Source organism: Falco naumanni, chromosome 1 (assembly GCF_017639655.2).
Source record: "Falco naumanni isolate bFalNau1 chromosome 1, bFalNau1.pat, whole genome shotgun sequence".
NCBI lineage: Eukaryota > Metazoa > Chordata > Aves > Falconiformes > Falconidae > Falco > Falco naumanni.
Window position 1 is genome coordinate 107,775,320 of NC_054054.1, and position 25,230 is coordinate 107,800,549.

At 42.3% G+C, this 25,230-nt stretch overlaps 1 protein-coding gene across 2 annotated transcripts in view; it reads left to right on the plus strand.

The window, feature by feature from the left end:
- Positions 1-312: 312 nt before the first annotated feature.
- Positions 313-25,230, plus strand: part of TAOK1 (TAO kinase 1) — a 73,853-nt gene continuing 48,935 nt past the window's right edge. Inside the window, exons 1-2 of one of the 2 annotated variants that reach the window (XM_040616672.1) lie at positions 313-337; positions 13,878-14,086. The gene's annotated coding sequence lies outside the window, so the exon portion shown is untranslated. Of the gene's footprint in view, positions 338-13,876; positions 14,087-25,230 lie in introns of those variants that run through there. The other variant, XM_040616688.1, reaches the window with a different exon arrangement.

A 25,230-nucleotide genomic window follows, 5' to 3' on the forward strand; every position in this document is an offset into this window, starting at 1 on the left:
CGCCCGCCCTCCCGCACGCCGTGCCCCCGCGGCGCGGCCTGGCCGCGGCTCGGCGATCGGGGCCCAGGCGGCGGCGGCCGTGGTGGTGGTGGTGGCGGCGGCGGCGGCGGCTGGGCGCTCCGCCGCGCCTGCCCTGCCATCTTAGGTGCCGTGCCCCGCCGCCTTTGTGCCCGCCGCGCCCGGGCACCCGCGGGGGCCGGGCCCGCCGCCCCTCCGGGGGCGCCTCCCCCCGCGGGGCCGCCGCCCCTTGCCCCGCTCCTCCTCCTCCTCCTCCTCCTCCTCCTCCTCCTCCTCCGCGGGGGGCCGACCGGCGCTCCCAGCCCGGCTGCGGCGGAGGGTAAGGCGGGCATCGCGGCGGGGGGCTCGGCCGGGGCGGGTCGGCGGCGGGGGCGCCCCCGGGAGGGGTGAGGGAGGAGGTGTGGGGGGGGCGGCCCGGTGGGGCCGGCGCCTCCCCCGCCGCGCTCTGCGGCAGTGCCGCAGGACTCGGGGCTGCCGCCTCGGCCCCGGCGGCGGGCGCCCAGCACCGGCGGGGAGCGGGAGGCGAAATGGCGTTTCCCTCCGAGGGGCGGCCGCCGCCGGCGGGGTGTTCCCCGCGGCCGCCGCTGTCAGGGGCCGCCAGAGGCCTAGGGCTGGGGCAGGGCTGCCGGCTCCCACCGGCCAGGCGTGCCCTGCGCCGCGCTCCTTTTTGTCTGCGCCGCCCCGGGGGGCTTCGCCGGCCGAGCCCGGGTCCCCGGGGGCTAGGGGTCCCTCGGAGACGGGCGCGGATTCCTGCCCCCCCGCCCCTTTCCCCCCATTTTTTTCCTCCTTTTTTTTTTTTTTTTTTTTTTCCCCCTTCCCTGCCCCTCGCTCCTCCCCAAGCGGTGAGTTTTCAGTGTATATACCATTTTGTTCGGTGCTGGTGTGGGATTCGGAGGAAAGTGACCTATTTTAAAGACCTTTTATTGCTTCCCCCTCAGCAATGCATGTGGCAGCCGATTCCGTTAGCCAAATAGCGTTTCCCAACCATTTTAATTTGTCAGATTAAAACATCTCATGGAGGCTAGGTTTCTCTAACCCGCGTGTGGGTATGTCTTTGGAAATACCGTTCAGCCTGCTTTGCTGCAAGCATCTTTGGAGCATTAAGAGTTCACCCCTTGTCACTGTGAAAGAAGAAATAAATATAAAGGCGATACCTGGAACATGCAGTTGTACCATTGTGTTGGGCGCGGTACAAGAAATGGGGGGGGGGGGAGAATCGGGGATTAAAATGGTTGTTGTCAAATGTAGATCTTTATGTAGTCTTCGGAAGAATGACAGAATGGTATTAGCCTTGAGGACTTAAATTTATTTTCTTAGAAAAACGGTTCGTGTTTATCGTGCTTGTCTCCGCTGCTTATCATGGTGTGGAGTGTTTCATTAGGTGGCATTTTAGTGGCTGAGTTGGTTAATAACTAGTTGAACAAATTGTGTCCTTCACCTTTGACTATTGCATTTTGAGAGCCCTTACAGCAGTGTGTCCATGCATGCCAAGAGCGGATTAATAAGATGTTACCTAAAGGTTTGGATGTTATTGATTCCTTACTATTAATGCTATTTATAGTGCCTTTGACATGGCTCTTGTTTTATGTATTTGGATAAAGGTTATCAGCTTGGAATGCTTCAAATGAAATGTTCCCAAAATACCACCCCTAACATTACATATATATATATATGTATATATTTATATATACCTATCTGTAATGTTGAACAGTATAGTTCAGTTTTCAGTGTCTGAAAAATAGCTTTAGTAGGTAGCACATCATAATAGTGAAAATACAGCAGAAAACTGTGATATATTTTAGCACTAGTGAAGGTTTGGTTTTGTATTCCAGGATTACAGAACAACAACTTTTGTTGCAATAAATACGATTTTAGATACATTTTTCTTGGAACTACTTTGAGCCTACATTTGCCTTGCCTTTGTGCCTGTTCATAGTGAGCATGTCATAGTTTTTGCTACTTATGTCCAAGGGCAAACCTAATCAACGATTGGTTTGCGCCTTCATATTAGATTCTCCACAACACTGGCCTAGTTCTGACTGGTATGTTTGCCATTTTTAGGACTCCTCTGCCTTTTATCTGTAGACTGAAATACGTTGATAAACTTGAACCTTAATTTGTCCTTTGAACTTGAGAGGATGTTTTTTCTTCTCTGTTAAGAAGGTCTCACTGAAGAGAAAGTGATTCTGGTAGAACAGCTTAAATTAAATTTAATCCTGTTGAAACACAACTGCCTGAAGTAAAAACTCCTTGAATAGGTTGATGATTTTTTTTTTTTTTTTACTTTTTAACTAGACTGAAATTAAATGCTCCATGTAGAGGACCAGATGTTGGCATTAAAATTACGTACAGATAAGGTGACTTAGGCCTCAAGTTAGACTTTTGGAAAAAGTTATTTGTCATATGTCCTTCCATTAAATTCTGGTGTAAACTAAGCTAGAGAATTTTAAATCCTTACTTCCATCTAAATAATATTTCCATTTGTGCAGCTTTCATCTTTGCCTATCCATTATAATTCATCAGTTTTTGTCACCAGAATAACGTATTTTTAATGAGTTGTAAAACAGCCTCAGTTTTTATGCTTGGTGAGATACATTAGAACAGAAGCAAATATCACACTAATAATTACATCTTCAGATGTATCCTAGTAGTGGATTTCCTGTAATGAGGATGTTTTGTGGAGAACAATAGATATGGCAACGAATTCAGAGATTTGTTTTAAAGATGTTGTAGGTAGCCGACTCTGCAGTTGTGAGTTCCACTTTGACACAACCATTGCATACTCAACAGGAACTTCAGGTGGTTCCCAGGTACTTCGTTTTCAGGTGCTAATTCTTATTGTGGCAAAGATGGACTGGATGCGCTACTGTTGTCTCTCTCATCTCTCTCTTCTGGAAGGATGTACTTCTGACCTAACTCAATAGGGACTACAGCCATTTGCAAATTATGCCTCATACAAGTTTATTTGACAGTGTAGATGTTTTGTCAAATAAGAGAATGTTTAGGGTTGATCTGGCTCTCTTTGTGATCCAGAAGTGGTAAGGAAGGTATGATTTATATCACTTGTCTTACTCCATTCTCAGTATATTTTGGAGAGCACTTGCATAATCACTAAAATCCTATCTCAGAAGCATTTTCTGTTGTGTTTCTGTTCATATTAAAATCACGTAAACAACATATTGTTACGTTGAAGTGCACACTAGAAACTGTAGAAATCTTTGGTATTACCAGTGGTGACCCAAGCTCTGAATTATAGTGGTTATGGGTGGCCATTACATTTTTCCTGTTCAAATATGTTATGTAGTGCAAAGGTTTTTGGGTTTATTTCCTTTTGTGAACCTGGACAAAGGGAAGAGCTTAACTTCAAAACAGGACTAGAATCATGTCTGAATTAGAAAGTTTTTCTGGGTCTGACAGCAAGGTTTCAGTTATGGGTAACGCAGATGTCCTCCCTCGGTTAACCACGTTTGGGGCAAGCTTACCTATAGCAGTACAGAGAGGGTTGATTTAATACCTTCTGATACTGATGGCTGGCCTTTCTTCTGTAACTCTTGAATGTGTCTTAATCTTCACCACAAACTGCTCCCTCTTGACCAACATGACGCAGGATGAAGCCCCGGTCTGTGTGGCCTTGTGCTATCTGGTGAGTTCCTGCACACTGGAAGTTGATTGAGGTGTGTGGTCCTATCTTCCACCTGCTTTTCCATGTATGTCATTCCATTGGCTCTGGTCTTTAATCCTTCACTGAGCTGAAGCTAACCTATGGAAAAATGCAAGTTTTGTGTCATCTTGGTGATCTGAAGTGGCTCGGTGCACAGTTAGGTGCTGCTAGAGAAGCCCAAGGGACTCGGCTGCTGCACCATGACAGCCAGCAATTAGATCCGTTTGTGCTGCCATGGAACCACAGCTCGTTCAAAGAGAAGTGTTTGGACACAGCCATGGTTGGTGGCATTTTTTCCTAAACTTGTAGTAGTTAGGTTTCAGGATTCTTTGTTTTTATTGTTCTTTAATGTGCTGAGGAGTTGCTCATCATACATTGACTTATATGTGGAGGAGAGGCTAGAAAAAAATCCAATGGATAAAGGGTCAGAAAACCACTAATCCCCTCATGAGAAGTTCCAGAGGGAGCTCAGTTGTGCAGAGCTGGGAAGCAGAGTCCTTCCTGTGAAAGTAGAACTTAAAATATAAAAACAATCAGAGGTGAAGTGCAAAGTGTCTGAGGGGGGAAAGCGTGCTCAAAGTGGGAGGAGAGGATGGCAAGCTGTTTAAAAGCGCAGTTGGCTTTCAGACACTGTATTCCCTCTGCCTTGTCTAAGTGCTCATTTACAGTACAAAACTTGGAGGAAGAAATACTTTCTGAAGGCCCTTAGAAACACAGTGGATGTCAGACACCACAACGGGTGCTCCAAACCCGGTTTCTTAAAGCAGTTTTTGAACAAGTGTTTGGTGATCATTGGAATGGTGGTATTTTTTTAATTACCAAAGGGAAGCGATTGAGAACTTTTAATGCTTTGTCACAAATCAGTGCATTGTTGCTCTTGACAATTATTTTTGTAGTGTTTTTTACATCCTGCTAAATCTTGGTTTCTTTGCCAGGAGAAAAAGCAAGGTAGCCACTGTAAACATACCATGAAATTGCCAAAACAGGAATAAGTTTTGTCTAAGCAGAAAAGTTTCTCCAATTTAATCGGAGCTTGCTGGGCCTGGATGTGCAGAGTTATGCACCTACAGTGTAGCTTAGAGACGAGGGGTACGGTGAGGACAATCCCAACATGAGTTACAGTGATGATGGCTTCTTAATAGGAGTGGACAGTAGCTAATAGTTCTGCCTGTTGTATTGCTTGGCTAGAAACGGGTTTGATTTTTCTCTAGGGGTCAGGATGGGGTGACAGCATGAGATTTACATATTGAATATTGTCCTTAGAATGAAAAAGGCTAGAAATGTTTTGTTTTGGGGAAAGCTTAGATCCTGAGGAAAGAAGTAAAAATCACAGAACTCTAAAACTGGCAGGCTCTGCAGTTTTCTGTGCCTGTGATCTTCCACTGACCCTTATTACACTCCTGGCTACAGCCATGCAAATATTTTCTTTAGAGTGAGATGTAATTTTATAAAAACAGTTTTCTCCTACGCTCATCAAATGTAGCGTGTTTACAGGGCAGCCTTCTATCAGAATGTGGGTGAGTGGTGCCTGTGAATTTAGTTGGAGGCTTTTGTTGCGTGTCAGTTATGTCAAGCCATATTTGAAAAATAAGTTTTGATTGTAATGTTAATCTCAGAGATTCTTGCTTATGGCTTGTAGACCCAAAACCAATGTGTGTTATACCTGAATTCCTAAAGCGCGGATAAAGTTGCTTTCAGCCTTTCACTTAGTTCAGCTAAACTTCAAAAACATTTTTTCTTCCCTTTAGTCTGCTGCCATTCACTGAGCATCAGTAGGCACAGTTTTTGAGGGGTTAGGTCCTTTAGGATCAGTCCCGCTCTTGGCATTGCTGGTTCAGCTTCAGTTCATTCTGGTCTGGCTGATTTTTAACCTGCGGAAAGCTTTGGGATCCAGGAGCATGGGAAAGTGGAATATGCGAATGCAAGTATGTTGAAAGGGTAGGGAACATTTCTTGTAACAGTTTTTGGCTTGTTCCTCGCCCATGTGTTCAGTGTGTTTTCCAAGCATCCAGCAATCCTTCCTCTTCCCTGACATACCACTACTCAAAGTCAATAACAGACCCATGAGCCTGTTCCCAGATAATTGTTGTACTGGGATTTCTTGGAAAGAATCGCATGTGGTATTGCACATGTTTGTTAACTTTTTGCCTCCCTCCCCCTTCTTAGTATGCAATTCTTATTTCCCGCCTCAGTCCCCTTTTAATTGGTGACTGGCACTCCCTCCCCCAGCCAAGGAGATGAGAGGAGAGGTTATTTTTGCTAACACTGTTTCTCAAATAGGCCACGGGTATACAGTAAGTAGCGCAGTAACTTTCTCCATCAGTTATTAAGATTTCTCAAGCTGTGTCCCGGTGGCAGTGCAACATGTTTCTTCCTTAGTTCTGGCTTGCAGTTGTCACCAGCATTAGCTCCTCCCAGTTCCCACTTCCTTGTAACCCAATCTGAATAAAGATCATGGGATTTGAATGTGCCTTGCTTTGCTGCTGCTCTGAATGTTTGGGTTGTCCCTGTGTTCTTCGTAAAGTGTACACGGTGATCTTGGCTTTCTGGCTTTGCCTGTCCCAAAGAGCAGTTGACAGTTGTTAAAATCAGTTCTGGGCCAGCCGTGATTCGATGTGATTAAACTGTGTTAAATGTGTTCCAGAACTGTTTCTTGGCCTAGATAGCAAACTAGTTAAAGTTTGCTTTTGAAATCTATTTATGTATGATTTGGCCCTGTACCCCCAGGTAAGCTGTCTGCCTCTTCAAGGGTCAAACGGAGCACAGGATCTATGCACAGCACATGGTCTTCTGCCTTTAAATCCACTGCCCTCCCACATCTTGAGCTTTTTTATTACTCTCTGCACATCGAAGTCTTGTCTTGAGAATTATGTACTGGACTAACTGGAGTAATGTGGTTTCACCACCATAAAGACTAACTGTGTTGCAGTGATATGATTTTCCCTGGCATCAGCTGAGCTGCTACAAACCCCACTTTATACTTGTTCACTACATACCAGTATGCAGGCAGGCTCCTAGTTTGAGGTTTTTATGGAGGTTTGCCACTTTAATTAAAAAAGAGGGCAACCTAGGCCTTGACGAAATTTCATGCTGGCTTCTAGAAGTGCGTATCAAAGTTGGGAAGGAAATAATGATACGTTTCAGAGGCAGTGCCTCGCTAAGAATGCCAAGCTCCATTTTTATTATAGGTTAATTGCCATATAGGCAAACCCTGAACTCTTACCTGGGTTTTTGGCATAATTTTCCTTCTTCCCTTTCCACGCAAAACCCCCTCTAACCCATGCTTTGAAGTATTTAAAACTAGGTTAGTCTCTGGCTGGGGGTGTGTGGTAGAACCTCCTGTTAATTCTTGCTGGGACCTGCCCGTTTTGCAGCAAGAATGCAGGCGAACCCATCTGAATGCTGATCATCTGTCCTTCGCGGAGGATGGAATATTATTTTTTCCTTCATTTGACACAATACATGGGCAAAGGAATCCTAGAGCATCTCCATTCCAAAAGCTACTTCAGGTGCCCAGAGCCATACAAGGAGTGTGTGCCAGTGGAGAGGGCTTCCTAAGGATGCTTGGTCTGAATTTAGTTGATTATATGACAGTCACTGGAGATATTTCCTTCTCCTGGTCTCAGAAGATGTTGTTGTGAGCTGCTAGCTCAGAAGTTGACCACATTCTTACCAGATCAACCTACACAGCAGTCCTGAACTGACCAGAGTCTTCAGAATTTCAGTCTGTTGCTGACTGGGAAGGCGGAGCGCAGGGCTGCAAACACTAAGATAACCTGTACTTAAGAAGAGGTCAATATCCATGCTTTTTATCCAAAATAAAATGTTCTGGAAGAAGCAAGTTCCCATCATCACCATTAGCTTTGATTTCGTTGCAATACTGATGTTTTAAATCTGTTTGCAAAAGCAAGACTGGGCAAAAGATTTGTTCCTGATTTGACAATAACAAGCAGAGTGCTTTGGATACTAGACTAACATGAAAATAGTTTACTTATAAAGAATGTGATTTACCTTCACTAGCTCATAATTTGTCACAAAAACATAAAGAACTTTTACATAATTATTTGCTGGTTCATTGAAAAAGATTTGCTGTGCCATTTTTGATGGACGCTATTTTTTAAAGTATTTCGGAAAAGTCCCTACATTTTCCAAAACATTTTAGGGGTAGGTGCTTTTTGTTAAAATCACCCTATGTCTTGGATATATGAATTCGCACATTATTTTAAGTATCTTATATTTTCCCCTATGGCAGGAAATGGTAATTGTGGGCGACTGTGCAGGCAGGCCATCACGCGTGGCTCTGGAGTCTTTCCACAGTGGCTGGTCCAGCCCTGGGATGTACAATCATTGTTTGAATAGTCTTCCTATTGTGCTCTCTGGTATTGAAAATTAATTACTGTAGTGACTATAAATTGGTATAATCACTATACTTCTTGTAGGTATTACAAATATTTTTATGTTTAAATAGAAACAGCGATCATTAATATTAATATGATGAGAAATGAAATACTAATACACAAATAGAAATTTAAGTAAGCTATAACACAGAAAGATTATCTTACACGTGTGATGTTTTTATACCTTTCTCTGAGTTGGCAGAATAATAATAGTAATTTTGAGTTCTGAATTTCATCCATAAATGTCAAGGTATTTTAAAAGGATGATGAATGCGTATTTATTTTTCACATTTATAAAGCAGGGATACTGAAGTACAGGTGGAAGAGTAAGTGATTTGCCCAGCATAGCTGGTGACAGAGGTAGAAAACTTTGTCTCCTCGGTCCCCAATTAACATCTGACCAGCAGGACTGCAGTGCCTTCTAGGTTGTAAAGTAGAAGCAGAAGTGTATGCGATACCGCACTGTCTGTGGGATGCGGTGGAGCAGCACAGACCTCAAAGTTCAGGAGCAGCACTGTCCCAGATCTCTTCCCGAAAGTCGCGCTGGCCTAGTGATAATACAGGCAATTGGGGTTTTTTTCTTATCATAATGGCAATTTGATGCCATTCATGAACGAGCTGGCTAGATCTTGAAGTTTGTAATATGTTACTGTGATGTGATTTGTTGCTGATTTTTATTTTCATTTTTAAATAAATCTGAGAGAGGCCTTTAATGTATTGTAGATCAGTCACTGAACTTGATGAACAGCAATCTAAATTTTTCATTTTGGGAATCAGTCACATGCAGGGATAACTGGGGGCTGCTCACCTAAGTAAAAAAATATTCTTGAGCATATATAATTGCAAGACTTGGGGATTGTCTGGACATCTTTATGGAGATCTGTGGAGGCAGAGTGCATTGTTTTATCTTGTTTGTGCAGTCCCTACTGCAGCTGAATCTCACATCTTCTTAAGGGTCTAGTTACTGTGTAATGCAAATGCATACTGCTGTTTTCTTTAAAAAGCTGAAAGTGTTCTCACCTGATGCACTAGGAAGGAAGAAGGGCTTTGAGCCTCTGTAACCTGTCAGGAATCTGTAAGCATTGCCAAGCGAGCCATTGCTTGGCTCATCACAAGTAACTTTCATCTGTTCTAGATTCTACTTTGTCTCTGCAGAGAGGTTTATGGTGTTGGTATTCATTTAAAGCATATCTATGCAGTAAAATTGCTGGGGCTTACCGGGAAATAATAAAACTAAGGATTTTGTTGCTTCAGTCTTCTTATTTTTAAACTGAATAATCCAAAAAGCATAAAAATCTTGAAATTTGAGAACCTTTGTGGAAGTGCTAAATATTTTGGGACCTTGGTTTTCTGAGGGGTTTTTGTTCCATGTTGCCGCAGCCATGGAGTATGAAATTTAGCAAGTTTTCTTCGAGATCTGCTTTTAGCTTTGGAACTAACACTACCAGTGCTGGTTTGAAATACTTCATACCTGTTTTTCATGTGCATTGCAAAATCTACCTACCTATTTACATAGGTGTTGGGGAAATAAGGATGATACGGACTAGCATGAGTGATATGGAGCAGCATGAGTGGAAGGAGAGTATGGTGTGAGTTGTGATTCTACTTGTCTGCTTATTTTCTGGTTTGGAGGCATCGAGCACCTGCTGATTTAGGGGTTTTCTGTGTGTGATTTCATGCCTGTGATTAGCATTTCTAATGACATGACACATACAGTCTCACCACTAAAATACGTTCTGTAAATATGTAAACAGAAAATTACAGAGATGGTCATTGTCCGTCTGTCCTGACTAGTCTCCAGAGTTAACCCAACAGGATTCAGCATGCTTCATTGGGCCCATCTGATATAACAGATCTCAGACTTCAAACCTATGAGTAAAATTCCTTCTCTGAGTGGAGTTACCACCTCCTTATGATGCTTCCTTAATGGCAGTTGCTTGTCTCATTTTCTTTCTTTTAATCACTGAGGCAGGAGATCGAGACACGTAGATAGCGTGTTCCAGTGTCTTACCATTTCACTGTTCAAAGTCTTAAAGACAAACTCTTTAGTAAACTTCAGCTGCTTCACAGAAATCTGTAATTGCATTTTATCTGAAATCACCCATTTGTAATGCCAGAATTTCTCAGAGTAGATGAGGAATAGTAATACAGGACCTGTAAATTCTGGGGAGGTGGGAGAGATCCTGTACAATGGCATCTGTTAAAATTTTTTTCTGGACAAAATCTGAGAACGATACCTGGTTAGTTGATGTTATTGCTGGGGCATTGTCCCTAAGTTAGTAGCAAGGCTATGTTTTATTTTCTGCGTTGAGAAATTACTAGTATTCTGTCTGAGTTGAGCAGGCTGCTAATACCAGTTAGCTTGTGCATGAGGTGGAGATGGCAGTTGCCTTAATTTCATATTTAATTACCAAAAAAATCACAGCAAAGAGCTATTGAATGATGTGTCACCATTCTGCTGTTCGGGAACTATCAGTGGAACCATGTGACCACTGGGTATTTAGTATCTTCTCCTTCTGTAATTCTCCTTTTTTTTTTCTTTGCTGTTTTTTGTTGCTGTTTAAGTCTTAAATTGTTAGGAGCAAGGAATATGGTTGTGTACCATCTAGTTCAGTGTCTTGAATCTCCAAGAAGCATGCTGGAGATATATTTCCAAGATTTTGTAGGTATTTCTCACATAAAACCTGTTGTTTCTGAGCTTGCCAGTCATGTTAATGTGTTGAGTTCAGGTATTACATTAAAGATAAATCTCCCTGTGACATGGAGCAGTCAGTGCATGTGTTCTAGCATGGGCGTCTCCTGAGTTTTAATAAATACAGACAAGGTTATCACTGCAAGAGGTGTGGGGTTTTTTTCCCTCTGCAGGTGCTACCTTCTGCATGCATACACATCTAGCAGTTCCTCTGTCTCTGGTGTAGCATGTGTACTTGCTCTGCAGGAAAGATGCTTCTTAGAATCCTTAACTCATACGGAAGAAATAACTTTATAAAGCCTTTAAGTAAGAGCAGTTTCCAATTTACAGTGATTTAAACATGCTATGCTTTGCTTTTTTTCATCGTGGTAAAAGCCACTTGCCTGTTTAACTCGAAACCTGTAATAAAACAGGCATAAACAAGCATAAAACAATGTAGCATGCAAGGTACGTTCTATAGGTGAACAGTAACTAACCACCTCTTAACTTGGTTCTGCCTGGCCTGGAAAGCATGGAGGCTGTCGCCTTTCCCATTTGGGTGGGCTGCTCTCATGGGCCCAGGGGGTCTGCAGGGAATAACCCTTTACCCCTGGACACACTGAAGTTTTGAATTGTCCAGAAGGGAAGAAAGAGCCAGCAGCGGAGCGTTGTTCCAAGCTGTTTGAGGGAGAGCTGCTTCCCTCCTGTTTGGGTTTTGCTTTTTTTGTAGGTGTGATGTCATCATTCTGCGAGGTCTGCGCCGCTGCGTCCTCCAGGAAAACAAAACAGAGGGACGAGACCTGAATGTCAAATACAAAAAACAAGCGGATCTGATTCTTCCTCTCGTCCCTCCCCTTTTTTCTTTGAAAGGAGCTTTCAAGCTGACTTTATACAACAGGAATTAGCTTTGTAGAAAAAAGGGAGCAGAAGCACAGTTCCTTCTTTTCAGTTCTTACTATCAAGTTCTCAAAAATAACTTCTGCCTGCCTGGCTGGCAGATGTGATGTATATTACGTGCTAGATGCAAATATACAGGCATTTTATAAATACCTAAGTCCTGCTTGCTTCAGGGATCTTTTCCCTTTTAATGTAACCTTTCTCTGTTTTTACTGTTTTGGAGATCCCTAAATAAGCACTGCACAGAGACTCCTTGTCATGTTTGTGCTGGTTTCTACCAGGGAACTGTCCCATACACTTGAGATGTTTATACAAATATCATGGTAGTACTAACAGCGGCCTTCCACCAAGATTGCTGTTGGGCTGTGGCCAGGGTCAGGGGAGCAGCCAAAACCAACTGCAGAGCTGATAGAACCAGGCTGATTTTTGTTCAGGCCTGTGAAATTTAACATAAGAGCGTATCAGAGTTCTTCCTTCTTTACGGGAGCCCTTTTGTGGCCTAGCAGCAGCTGGCTTTCATGTGGCTTGTTAGCTATCCTGAGCGGCACGCTTCGTTTAAATGTGGATAGGGTTTTTTTCTTTTTCAGGCTGGAGCTCTGGATACTCCCTCATTCAACATGACTTTGCAAAATAATCTGCAGAGAGGCATTTTCAGGTGTTGGGAGGCTGTCGGCTCCGAGTTTGGTTGTGAGAGGACAGGCTGGTGGTCCCTGAGAAGCTGTCCAGATGTAGTAAGAACTCTGGGCAGTGAGCAACACTGGTGCTGATATTCTTTGCCCCGTTGTGTTCAGGAACCTTAATTACTTCTTGGTTGCTCTTTATAGCTTGTGTACAAAAAGTAAATACTGTTTTCTGGCATGGCGTGTTGAGTTCTCAGTAGCTCCCTGTCCAGCTGGGCGGCATGGGTGATCTGCATGCATGATGAAGGAGCAGTTCTCACTGTTTGCTGGTTGGTTGTTAGGGGTGTATCTGCCCAAGGTATCAGGAGGTTGTCCTACTTTCCCAGCTCAAAAATCCAAGATCCTTAGAATTTGTAAAATGGACACCTGACTTTCCCTTTGTTTATTAGCCAACAAGAGCAGTCAGCAAATAGATCTTTTAATAAAGGAAATGTTGCTTGAAACTTTACTGGTTTTTTTCCCCTCTTATTTGTCTGTTCCTACTGACAAACAAAAGGCATAATCCGTTATTCCAAACTGCTGAAAAAGAGGCTTCAAATTGCCAGGTATGAAATTATGCTGCTTGTTCAGTTACCAGTAGGAAACGGCATGTGAGATGTTTCAAAACCTACAAAGGAGAAAGTTCTTTGTACGTGTGAATTTAGTATTCACAAAAGGTGTCAGATTGACAGCCTTGGAGATTGTGGAGATGGGAATTTTATTTGTCCCTAGAGTAGGTGCAGCGCAGACTGCAATAGTGCAGAAATTCCCTGTATTACTCTACTGTTACACCCTACTAGTGCCCTTCACAGGCAGACTCTAGGGGTGAGGAGCTCCTGCTTTCCCTGTGCCCCTTCCGATAGTTGGCTGCCAAAAGGATGTGAGGGTGGTTTTTTTTCTCCTGTTATGATGTGGGTGTGCTTGTCTCCTGCAATCTAAACAGACGTGAAAGGGATTTGATAACATCTACCTCTAAACAGCCACTGGAGCAGAGACAGCCTTCAGCCCCCATGCTCTCTGGTTGTGTGCAGGCTGGGAGTCTCGAGGTGAAAGATGTTGGCGGTTATGATTCTGTTATTCACAGACTTAGCCATTCTTCTGCAAAGGTTTAACGCTGTCTTGTGGTAAATGTAAGTTATATTGAGATTCAAGATTATAAAATCAGGTAAATTAATATTTCTCCTTATTTTAATAGACTGGGCACTGGGTGAAACTTGAAAAAGAAACACTGACCCCATGTAGTTAATAGTTGGCGTAAGAAATGGGATGTCAGACCTTTCTGTTCTTGCTGTGAACTTGTGTGGTCTCAGACAAGTCAACTTTTAGTCACATAGTTTACATGTTTGTAAGGTAAGACTGTTTACTGCAACTCTGCTAAGTACTCAGCAAATATCATGTGCTTTTTAAGCCTTGGTAATGAAAGTATAGGTCAGATGTGACATTGTGAGTTTTGGCAGTTGAATAATATCCTTTTAGGAGAAACTAGTGAAAATAGGGGGTGGGGGCCAGGGAGAGGTGGGGGAGATGGAGCGACCCATAGTCACCAGAGCTCTGGTCTTTCCACACTCTTCCAGATCCAGCATAAGGCCTGAGAAATGCCAAAGAACCTGTGAATGGAGACATCATAGGTGTGGTCTTCTCCATCCTGTTGAGCTGACACAGTTGGCCCATGTCAGTCATGCAGAGCAGTCATCCTCTCTCTGCAGGCTGTGAAACCATCGCTCTGAGCTGCAATCTGCTTTCCTCAAACTGTATGGACAATACACTTGAATGCCACAGACTGGTAATATTTCAGCTTCAGAAGGAATGGTCTTTATTCCAGACAGATGATTTTATTTTACTTTTCACCAGCAATTAAATACCATCAACCCTGGTACAAACCATCACTTCCATCCCAAAAGGAACAGCTCTTTGTTAAAGCTTCTGCTGTTCACCAGGACAAAATTTCTAGTACAGTTTCTCAGTATAAATTATCTGTGGCATGATGAAATCTAAAGATGTGTAGCTGTCATTAAGCTGAATTTTAGGTAACAACTGATTGTCTTCTCATGTGCTCTTTTACTTTTTAAATTCCATGAGTTTTCTTAAATTTTAAGTGAAAAGTGATGCAAATTTTTCTGCCTCAGAGTTAAGGTCTAGTTCACTGCAGCCATAGCTGCGTATAAGGTAGATGCTTCAATACTGTAAGGAAGAGGATTATTTTAGGGGAAACTGGACAGATATAGTGGCAGTATTGAAATTCTAATGCAGCCAATTTGTTTTGTCTAAAAATGCTTGATAAACTCTCCAGGGAAATAGGAGGATGTTTGGGCGGCATCATGTAAGAAAAGTGCAGTGTTTTGTGCAAGTTATCCATTTACTAAAATGAAAATGGAGAAAGAATACCAAGCCCTGTTTTTGGGAAAAAAAAACCCAACAACCCAACACCAAAACAAACCAGCAGGTGATTTATTTTTGAAAATTTCTAATGTCCCACTGGCAAGGTCTGTTCGACTGCTCTCTTGGGGCTGTTTTTGTGACTGTCCTTGTCCCCTGGCACTGCGCTACTTCCTTATCTTGATAGAGCCAGACCCCTATGTCGCATACTTGCAACCATTTTAAGGAAGCCCTTTAGACCCATACAGCTTGATCCTGCTCTGGCTGTGTCATGTGGTTGTTGCTCTGGGTAGTAACTTCTACCAGTTACCAGCCTCTGAGTAGCATGGCTTAGCTTCGACCAAATCACTGATAGCCTTCGGGTCACAGGCTCCTCAGAACAGCCTCTGCTGCCATCCAGCAAGGTGCAGGCTAAGACAAAGGCCTTAGAGCTCAATCCCTGCCAGCAGTGAATGCTTAAGGAGAAGTGTAAGATTATTTTAATTGGCTTTTTCTTTGCAATGCTGTGCCTTTACTGTGTCTCTCAAAGATCAGATCAGTGTTGGAAAAGTCACCTGTTGGCAGCTCCCTGCCTCAGCTCATGTGAAAGCTGTGGCCAGAGTCCTTGAAACAGGCAGGACTACCTTGTTTTCAGAAAACCCAAGTGTGAAAGCAGGTTCTACCATATCTCAATTAACCTTTTATTTAAAGGCACAGAAAATAGTTTTGTCCATCGACTGAAGCAATCAAATTATTGTTCACCTCAACTAAAGGGTAGGAGGGGAAACGGTTGCTGATTGTTTCTTTTTCATTCATTTGCTTTTGTGAATGATTGCTGAGAACAGCTGGATTAAGCAGCTTTGTGTGTGAGCACACAAAGAACTTGTGAAATATAAAGGTGTTTGGATCTGCTATTGGAATAGAGCAACTTCCGATTACAGTTTTATGTCCAATTTAGGATAGATGTGTTCCTACTTGAGCTGAATTGCCTTTTCAGCCTTAAAATTCTTTAGTGCTTATTAGGTACATTCAAGCGATTTAAGCACTTTCCTCCTCTCTTCAGGCCAGAAGAAAGTGCTGTATTTCTTGCCTGGGAGCTGGAGAAGTGGTGTACAGGAGAAAAAACTTCTTAAATACTCCCAGTAAGAGTCAGCCTGGGTAGAATGGACCTTGGGCATTAAAACCTGCTTTGTGGCCCTGGTTTCTGAATTGTTGTTCCAAGTATTTGCTTCAGGTGCAGATGCTGACCTACCTCTTTCATCCCTTGTATTCAGGACAATTAGCTATACTGCCAAAACCAGAAAAGAGCCAGATGATTTTTTTAGAGCAGGTTTTTGGAGAAAAGATGTAGTCATTTACCTTCTGTGTGTGCCAGAATGATGTATCTACTTAACCTGTCTTTCTAGTGGAGAGGCAGGCAAGCAGCAGGATGCCTAAGTCTGTGATTTGATGGACCTTTTAGTAAACCTTCTCTAAGGAGAGGTCTGCTGAATTTACTGGTTATGTTCTACTGCAGTGGATTCCACTTTTCACTTCTGTAGTGATTGCAGATGCTGTTGTTAGAGAAAACGTAGCACTTGAGCATTCCATGCATATAGGCAAGTAAAGGCTAATTTGTTTTATACAAGTTCCATCAGGATGGAGACTCTCTTTGTATTTGCAAAACACCTCCTAGAACAGGGGCTCATTCCTTGGTGGGACCTACTCTTACAGCGATTGTACAATGGTAGTAAGAGGGTAAACCAGCACTCTGCGTTGCTGCGGCGTTTTGCAGCTCCTGGTGCTGAGCAGGCAGTTATCCTCAGAGAGCAGCTGAAGATGCTCCAGCCCTGGGCTATGGGAGATCAGAAGGACTTTTCCCTGCAAGAGAGAGGCTCCTCTTGTTTCCAGTTCCTAGACTGTTGGGAATCTCTGTCCTGTGTGCAGTGAATCATTCCTGGAGAGCACCCAGGCAGTGTGGAGGAGGAAAATGCCTGGTGTGAATGCAGAAGGTATAAAAGTCAGATGAGAGAGAAGAGATAAGAATACGTCAGGACAGAAGTATAGGGAAACTGGGGCTGCAGAGGGATCAGAGAGGAAGGAGCTACAGCGGATGGAGAAATGGAGCTGGAGGTTTTTAGGAGAGGTGACTTGGGAGCCTGGGAGATGGAAAGGGAGGCAGCGAGCAAAGATGGGTGGCAAGGGAGATGGCAGTCTGAATTCTGACACTTTCTAATTTTGGAGTGCTTGCCTTTGTAAACTTAATAATTTTGTTCTAATACACTAGATACAAAAATTACATTTTCTGTTCTGAGGAATTTGGTTACTATGGTAATGGGTATATAAGTACATAAGAGATAAGATGTCAGCAAACGGAACAGCTGTAATGTAGCACACTAACCTGTGACTGCCGGTGTTTGGGAAGCAGGCCGCTACAAATTTCTCCTGCTTCAGTCTCATATCTCACTGCTGGGATGTCTGTTTCTGTGTGAAGGTGACGTCAGAGCCTCTACAATAAATCTTCCGGGTTTATGGAATTTCAGCAGACGTGCCCAAACTTTCTGGGTAAACAGACCACGTACCTCCCTTCTGTGCCAGGACAGGGAGGTCTCTGTGTTCCCACCCAGCTGCTGGCAGTGCAGGACTGGTGCACTTGTGCTGACCAGCTGGACCGTGAGCATGTGGGATGGGAGCAGGCTGCTGCTGCCTGCCCTCTGCTCTGGCACCCTCCTTCCCCCTTGCTTGGAGGCCAGGGCTGGCTGAGCCATGGGTGGGTGACTTGTTCCCAGGTCACACCACCGGTTTCCCCCTGCTCGCTGTTTGTGTCCATCTAGATGTCTAGATGGGGTAGCGCAGCTGGTGCCTATTTCATATGTCTTTGCCAGAAGCCATTGCTTTCATTACAGCAGCTTGGTGATGCCGGAGCAGTTTTGGGGAAGGTGATGGGGAGCAGGAGCATACTGGGGTCAGGCAGGAATGTGGGGCAGCCATTGGCATAGGTGTGGGAAGGATGATTGTTCGTGCATGCTTATCCCTTTGCTTCCCCCATCTGCAACAAGGATATGTTTTGTGTGCCCACCCATGCCTTCTGATTTAAAAACTACCTGTACAGTTTTTCCCGTGCTTGGGGACAGGTGGGTTCTGAGGGTGACTGTCCTCAGCAGGAGAGGGTTGCTGGAGAGTTAATGGAGCAAGACAGTGGCCAGGCTGGAGGAGCACTGCAAGTACAGTTCCCCTCATGTAGATGAATGTCAGTACAGCACAGGACACAGCATCATGCTGGAGGTTTCTTAAAGCCAAGGATGGTGTGTGATGGTTTAGGGACTGGTACGGGAAGGTGAGTTAGTGCTGTTGAAGGAGGAAGTGTGGGCTGGAGGGAAACTGCTGATAGTTTTCAAAGAGCAGTCTTCAGACAGTTTTAAATGGCATTTTGGTCTTGATGGACACATGAAAGGACTGCTTTAATAAAATTAGCTGGAACAAAGTTGAGAGGCATTGTCAGTCCAGAGGGGAGGACGGGAGTCTCACTCAGCAGGACTGAATGAGATGGAGGATTTGCAATAATAGAGACATAAACAGGACAGGACAAAGTGCATGGTCATGCAGTAACAACGAATGTACAATAATATATTTATATAATATATGTAAAAATATATGAAATATGAAAATGTTAAATGAAAAGATGCAAAAGACTCAAGTATAACCATTGGTACCATGGTGATGTTAAAATTTTAATGCTGGTGTGTCCAGGAATTAAGCAGATATGGAGAATTCTGGTCAGGGATGTTAAAAAACAGAAAAGTGCCTTAGTTTGGGACAGATGTGAGGAAGGGCTGTTAGGATGGTCTGGGAAATCTGTTCTTTCTCCTGCGTCATAAAGGGAGGCAAAACTGGCTTGCTTTTTTTTCAGCTAACAGGCTAAAGAGATGTGTATTATGTTTCTGTACTTGTGCTTATCATTCAGTATTGAAAAGGGAAGAAAATTTTTTAAGCTTTAAGGACAGTGTGGGAAAAAGAAAGTCAGGAGTGACCAACCTAACGGAGCACACAGAAAGAGGCATTAACATTATGGCAAGAGTATTTGTAATCTGAAGAATAATAAATACAAACTGTAAATCAGTCTTAATAAGTTCTTAATCTTAAATTGGTTCCTAATCAAAATAGGAGTGGGGTTCTGGAGCAGCCATGTAATCAGAGTAGTGGCTTTGAGAAGTTCTCAGGAGTTGGTTATTATTTGATAATTGGATTCTATTATATAGTTGCCTACAGTAGCAGGAACAGGACTTATTAGGACCTTCAGTTCTATGATCTTAACTATCCAATTGAGACATGTTCTGTATCTGATCCACTCTACCTAAATTGTTTTGTATATTAATTAAAATAATCATTTTACCCATAAAAGCAGATAAAAATCATCAAATTAAAAGGGTATGCTTGTTATCTTAATACATACTGAAAGGTATTTTTTGTTCTAAGTGAAAGGCATAAAGAGAAGTAATCTAGACCTTGCAGAACCCACTAGAGAAGCATTTCTTCAAGTAGGTAAAATAGTGAAAAAGGTGGTTTTCGATTTGTTGTTTGCTTTTGGTTGTTTGACTCATCACTTTGCTGTGTTCTGTTTTAAAAAATCGTTCTTCTCAGTCATGTGGAGACAGGAAAAATAAATACTCAACCTAAGCTGGAGTAAAACTGGATGACAAATTGCCATGACTTTGAGGAATTCCAGCAGAAAAGGAGGTGCTCACGGGCTCTAGAAATGTGTGAAATAATTGCTCAGTAAAGGTACTCCATTTATGGGTACAGATAATCTGGTACAACAGATTTAACAGTTGTAAAGGGTTTTAAACTCTTTTGATGCTGAAGTATGTTTGAACCCCTTTTTGAACCTGTTTTCAGTTACAAACTTCCATAAGCAGCTGTATACCCTTGCGTACTGCTAACAACTTTTTGTGTGCTCTGTTAAGTTGGTCACTCCTAAAGAACAGAATAATCTTTCACTGGTGATCTGTTCTGAAATGGCATTTCTGCATTTGCCTGGTGAGGAAGGTCCGTCACATACATGCTCATTATTTCTGTGCAGCATTTCAATAAATCTTTTTTCTGTTTATGATGGTAGTCATATATTTTACAAACTTCTGTGTTAAACAAAATTGACCTTTTCCATAACAAGGTGTGTTTTGATGATGCTTGTTTGACCCTAGAACAATAGCAATATAAAAATTGTCATCCGGATTCTGACACGTTGCCTGTCTGGTCCTATCTGCAGTTTCTAGCAGTTGATAACAACTGGATGCTTCAGAAGAGGTGCCAGGAGCATTCAGGGATACCTTAGCTAACCTATCTGTGTGGATGTTCTTACTCGTGTAAATGTCTAGTTTAAAAAGCAATGTTTATATCTCTTGGGCTTTGTACCCTGCAGTAATTTCTGCAGGTTAATTTTGCTCTTTATAGCTTGATTGGTTGAATTCCTTCACTGTTATGCTGCTCTTAAATTTTCTGGACTCTCTCCTTGTTCTTGAAATCTGAGCACTTGACATGGCCTTCTTATATATGATTTTTAACTCTTACAGCTTTTCTCTTCAAGCTTAGTTTGTCATCTTGGACATCTACTATTTCCTATTTCTGAGACCTTTTTGTATTGTACTTTTACTTCATTGCTAGATGTGAGTGAAGAATAATAGCTAGGAGCAGACCATGGTAGAGACTACCTTAATGTATTGTCAGAAATTCTATCTTACTTTCCTAATTGATTCTTTGTGGTTGTTTTTTTTTTTTTTGTTTTGGCTTAAAAAGTGTGACGTTGTCTTTGCATGATTTTCCAGTTATTTTCTTTGAGCTGTCTGCATAAGGCTCAGCTCCTGAGTTTAGTTGAAGACTAGATATGTGCTTGACGGTTCTTTACTTTTTGACATTTCACCTCCTGCCTTGTTGCTCATTCATGTCATTTTTTAAGGTTCCTGTCTACTTTCTGGTACTGCCAACTGCCCTAAATAAAACTTGTCATGTACCTTGCCCTCCTGTTCCAGATCTTAAATGCAAATACTATGCAGGATCTGCACAGTATCTGTGGTCACACTAGTGGCAAGGGTCTTTTCGCTTGCCCAAAATGTGTAATTATATACCTGACCTCTTGCTTTTTTCAGTTTTGTATCAGTTCAGAGGTAATGCTTCTGTTCTCCACCTATGACTAATTAATACTCACCATAATTTTGTATCAAGACTTTGCCCACTTCTTTTTGAATATTCTTTTGAGTTGTTCTGTTATCTTAATGACATACAGTCTAGTGCATAAATGTTTGGCTTATTAGTTCATAGTGTATCACGGTCACCAAGTGATTAGCATGTTCCTTCCACTAATTATTAGTTCAGTTGATTCTTCTGTTCAGTTTGGTTGCAGCTATTGTGGAGAGTGTCTCTGGATCGGCGGCTGTTGGAAGGGGACAGCAGTTGTGACAAAAGTATACGTCACTCTGGAGCTTCATCAGACTTTTAGGGCAGTTCCATAGGTCAGTAATGTTTAATTTACAAGTTTATTGAAGGACCAGCTTTCTTCATGCGTGGTCTGTGGCAGCACCATACCTTATGCATAGTCATCTTTGTGCGCATAATTTACCATCTTTCCCTGTACCCTCATTCTCCTGTGTGGCTTTTTTGCAGCCCAGTAGTGGATCAGGCTGGGCAACCATCTGAGGCTTCTCGCTGTCACAGTTTGGTCTTTTAAGACTATTCCCACAGAGTCTTCCAGTTTTCTCCTGTATTTTTTCTGGTTTTATTTGACTTTATTTTCTACCTTAGGTCCTTCCTACAGGCTTCAGTTTCACCAGGTTCATACCGCTCAAATAAGAGTGACCTGTGGGCTGGGGTGGTTGGACATAGCCTCTGGCTGGGTGGGCATCCATCCCAGCGTTCTTCTGCACTCCAGTGAATTTAATTGCAAATCCAATTTAAACATTTTCTTTTGGTTTTGTTGTGTTGTTTTTTTTTACTTACTGGTCAGAAAGACTTTGAATTACTTCCTTGCAGGCCTCCTTTCTAAAACTGTGTGTGATACTGCTACTTTTTAATTACTTCTTTTCTCAAGGGTAATTATCTATATTGTAAGCTTTAGTAGCTTATTTCTGAGTTATTATGCTGAATCCAAAATCACTAATTTCCTTATGTTTACTGTATTTGTTATTCTGGGGCAAAATTGCTTAGGGGTCAAGAAAAGGTTTCCTTAAATTCAAGTCCCATTAGGATATCTGACTGATTTTTTTTTTTTTTTTTTTTTTTTTTTTATGGGCAGTTGGAGTTTCCCCAGTACTTTTGCCTCTAGACTTAATTGACTCTCATCAGCTGGCCACTTGCTAACCTCTTCCTGGCCAGTGGGCTGCCAGGACAGCATCACCTGCACTAGAATCATTACAATGTACACTGTTCCGTCCAAGAGATGGGCCCACAGAGGGTTGTCTGTAGGTGATACAGCCACAGAATGTGTATTAATGTGATGCTTTACATAGCAAAGGAGAAGAGTTAGCAATGACCGTGAACTTAATGAATTGCAAAAGAAGGGGGACAGAAGATTTCATTTTTTCCAGTTGCCTTCCTCATAGCTTTGCTAGCCTAAGGAATTACTAAATTTAGAGCTGACCTTCTTAATAAATGTACCAGAACTATCGCAAGCAAAGACATTCAGGAGATGTTAGTGTTGAATATGTCAGGGTATGGTTAGCACTTTTTGAACTTTCATGACATCGGTCTTCAAGAAATGAATGCTAGCTATTGCTATTCTTAGTTAATCTGTAGGACTAACTTTTGATCCCATGGCATGTTTTGTTTTAAATAGGAGAGAAAATACAGGATGATTTTTGGCATTGTTTCTTTCAACTGTACCAGTAATGTCTTTTATTTGTGTTATTTAAGTGGTAGAGTCAGTGGTAGATTTGGTGTTTCTTGGGTGCGTGATGTTGCAAAAATTGCCCATTGACAAAAACTAGTATTTTCAGGAGTACTAGTAGTATTAGGTATATTTGTGTCTGTTTATAACTGGCATGAGTAACTTGTCAAAATAATTTAGTTTGTTCAGCATATCTGTTTCACAAGCTTTTACCCAATTTCAACTACTGAGAAAACTTGAAAGACTGTCGAAATAATCAGAAATACAGAAAACTCTTTCCATTTTGTTTTAAATGGAAAGCGCAGGACAATTGTTGCACTGTTGGCTTTACTGCTGGTGTGGATCATCCTAACAAATATTTATACCCAGCCCCACCCAGAAACACAGATCCTGGGTTTGTTAATGGAGGTTTGGGAAACTTAGCTTTCTAACCCTTTTGCTGGTGACATTCCTGGAAGGTAAACATCCAAGCTCAGCGGGATCAGAAAGTGTGCTGGGGTAAGTAATTCAGGGAGTTGATGATGGACATTTTAGTGTCAGAATCTTGAGAGGAAATCAAAGCAAGTCACAGAGTCTACAAGTGCATGATGTATAAGAGGAATGCGAGCAGTACTCAAAATTGTCTTCCTGAGGCTATTCTGTGAAGAAGTATAATACAACAAAAAAAAACCCCAACACAGGTAGAGAATCAAGAAAGAAAGAAAAAAAATCTGCAAAGAGGTTTTTCCAGGATAGAACCATTCCTCAGAAACATTTTTAAAAGAAATTGAAAAAGGAATCTTACTGGAATGGTAGGCTTGCTTGTTGTCAGATGAAGAATTTACTGTGTTGGGGAAGAAAAGCCTGTTTGAATGTAAGTGCTCACACAGACAAAAAGCTGCCAGAATTCACCATAATATCCAGGTGTGGATTCATCTTATCCTTATAATCTATTCCTTCTAGAAATACATGGATGATTACATGAAATACATGAGTATGCATGATATAGACGGGACAGCATTTGATGACCATTCTTTGCTTCACACTTCTGTGGAGGATCTCTGTTCATTTGCTGTGAGCAGTACAGTTGTTACACATGTATATGCAGGGTCGTAGACCACATGAATTGCTCCTTACTGTCATAACACAAGTTATGCAAGTGTCCAGCATGGCTGTAATGTCTCACCTGCTTCAGGCTTTGGCAGCAGAAGCGGCTCCTGACTTGAAAACAGGGCAGTCTTGTCTTTTTCCCTTCCCCTGGGGACTGGCAGAAAGCAGAGGAGCATCTTGCGTACATAAGCTTGAGACTGAAATGCAATATAGAAAAGAGCAGTGTCTTGGTGGGGCTTTCCGTGGTCTGCAGCTACCTTCCACAGTCCAGTTTTCTCAACCCATTCCAGGTGTCTTTTGTTCTGCTTGTCGTTGGCACTATTTCAGGGTCGTTCATTTTTTTTAACCAGTTTTGTGACAGCATTTTGGATTTTTTTCTGAATATTAAACATTTTTCTAACAATCTCTTGTAAAATGCCATTCACCTGCACCTCTGTGTTTTTTTTTTAATGGCAGATAGTCCTAGTGGAGCCAGTGTAGAGAACAAATGTACCAAAAAGAATGATTTTAAGATAGTTAAGAGAAAAGCAATTTATTCTTTAAATTCATTACTTAGCATTTTATGGTCTGAGCTGCAGCTTGCCACTAAGTAGTAAAAGAAAGTTAGTAGGATTCAGAGGGCGATGTTCCTGAGTGCCTCTTGCTCCTTTTGCAGGGCATGGGAGAAGCTAAATGCCACTTGCTGTATCTCCAGGTTTTTCTTGTTTCATTTCTGGGTTATATCTTTTTTTTTCTTCCTTAATTGCCACTCTAGGAAGATTTCCAAATTGCAGAACTAGGAGGAGAAAAAGTAACATGTTGTTAGCTTGGTGGGAGAGGCTTACCCAAGTACGTAAGTAGTCTGTGGTATGTGGTTTCACATGCATCAAGTGACTAAAATTGCCGTTTCAAGAGGCTTGGAGATGCTGATAGACTTTCCATTGTGATAGTCACCTAGAATACAACTGTCTTCATGTACCATCTGCTGTGGTGTAATTGAACATGGACAGGAAGCTGGTTTTTAGCTGTTCAAGGAAACGGCCACCTTCTGCTGTGAGCAGAGAGTAACTCGTCCTCCATGTGTGCAGTGCATGTTAAGGCACTTGAGAGTTGCTCTGCTTTTGTCAGAACAGGAAAAAAAAGAGTCGATGGGGTGGACCAGAGCCTACGTTAAAAGAGGTTTTAAGGAACATCCACAGCACTTGGTGGGTTGCCAGGGCATATTTTTTTTTTTAAATTGGAAAGCAATAAAAAATGATGGTATATAGTTTTGAGAAGTCTGCTGGAAGGAAAAATTGGGTGCAGTGATCAAGAATGAAGAACCTGATGAACATGTGTCCCTATGTTTGCTGAGATGTGCAGAGGGAGGAATAGAATGTGATCCCGAGTCTGGCAGTATTGCACTGGCTGCAGAGCCCCTGAACTACAGATAAGCCAACAGGACTTCTTCTGTCAGTGCCCTTATAGAAAGGACCCACCACAGCAGGCTGGCTCACCTCTGGCTTTTGGTGAACAGCAAATAAAGTGATGGGACATATAGTAGGTAATTTCTGTCTGCTCTTTATCTTTCCAGGTAAGGTAATTCCATGCATAGAATTCATCATGCTAAAATTTTAAAGACTGCTCTATACACAGATTTCAAAATAAGT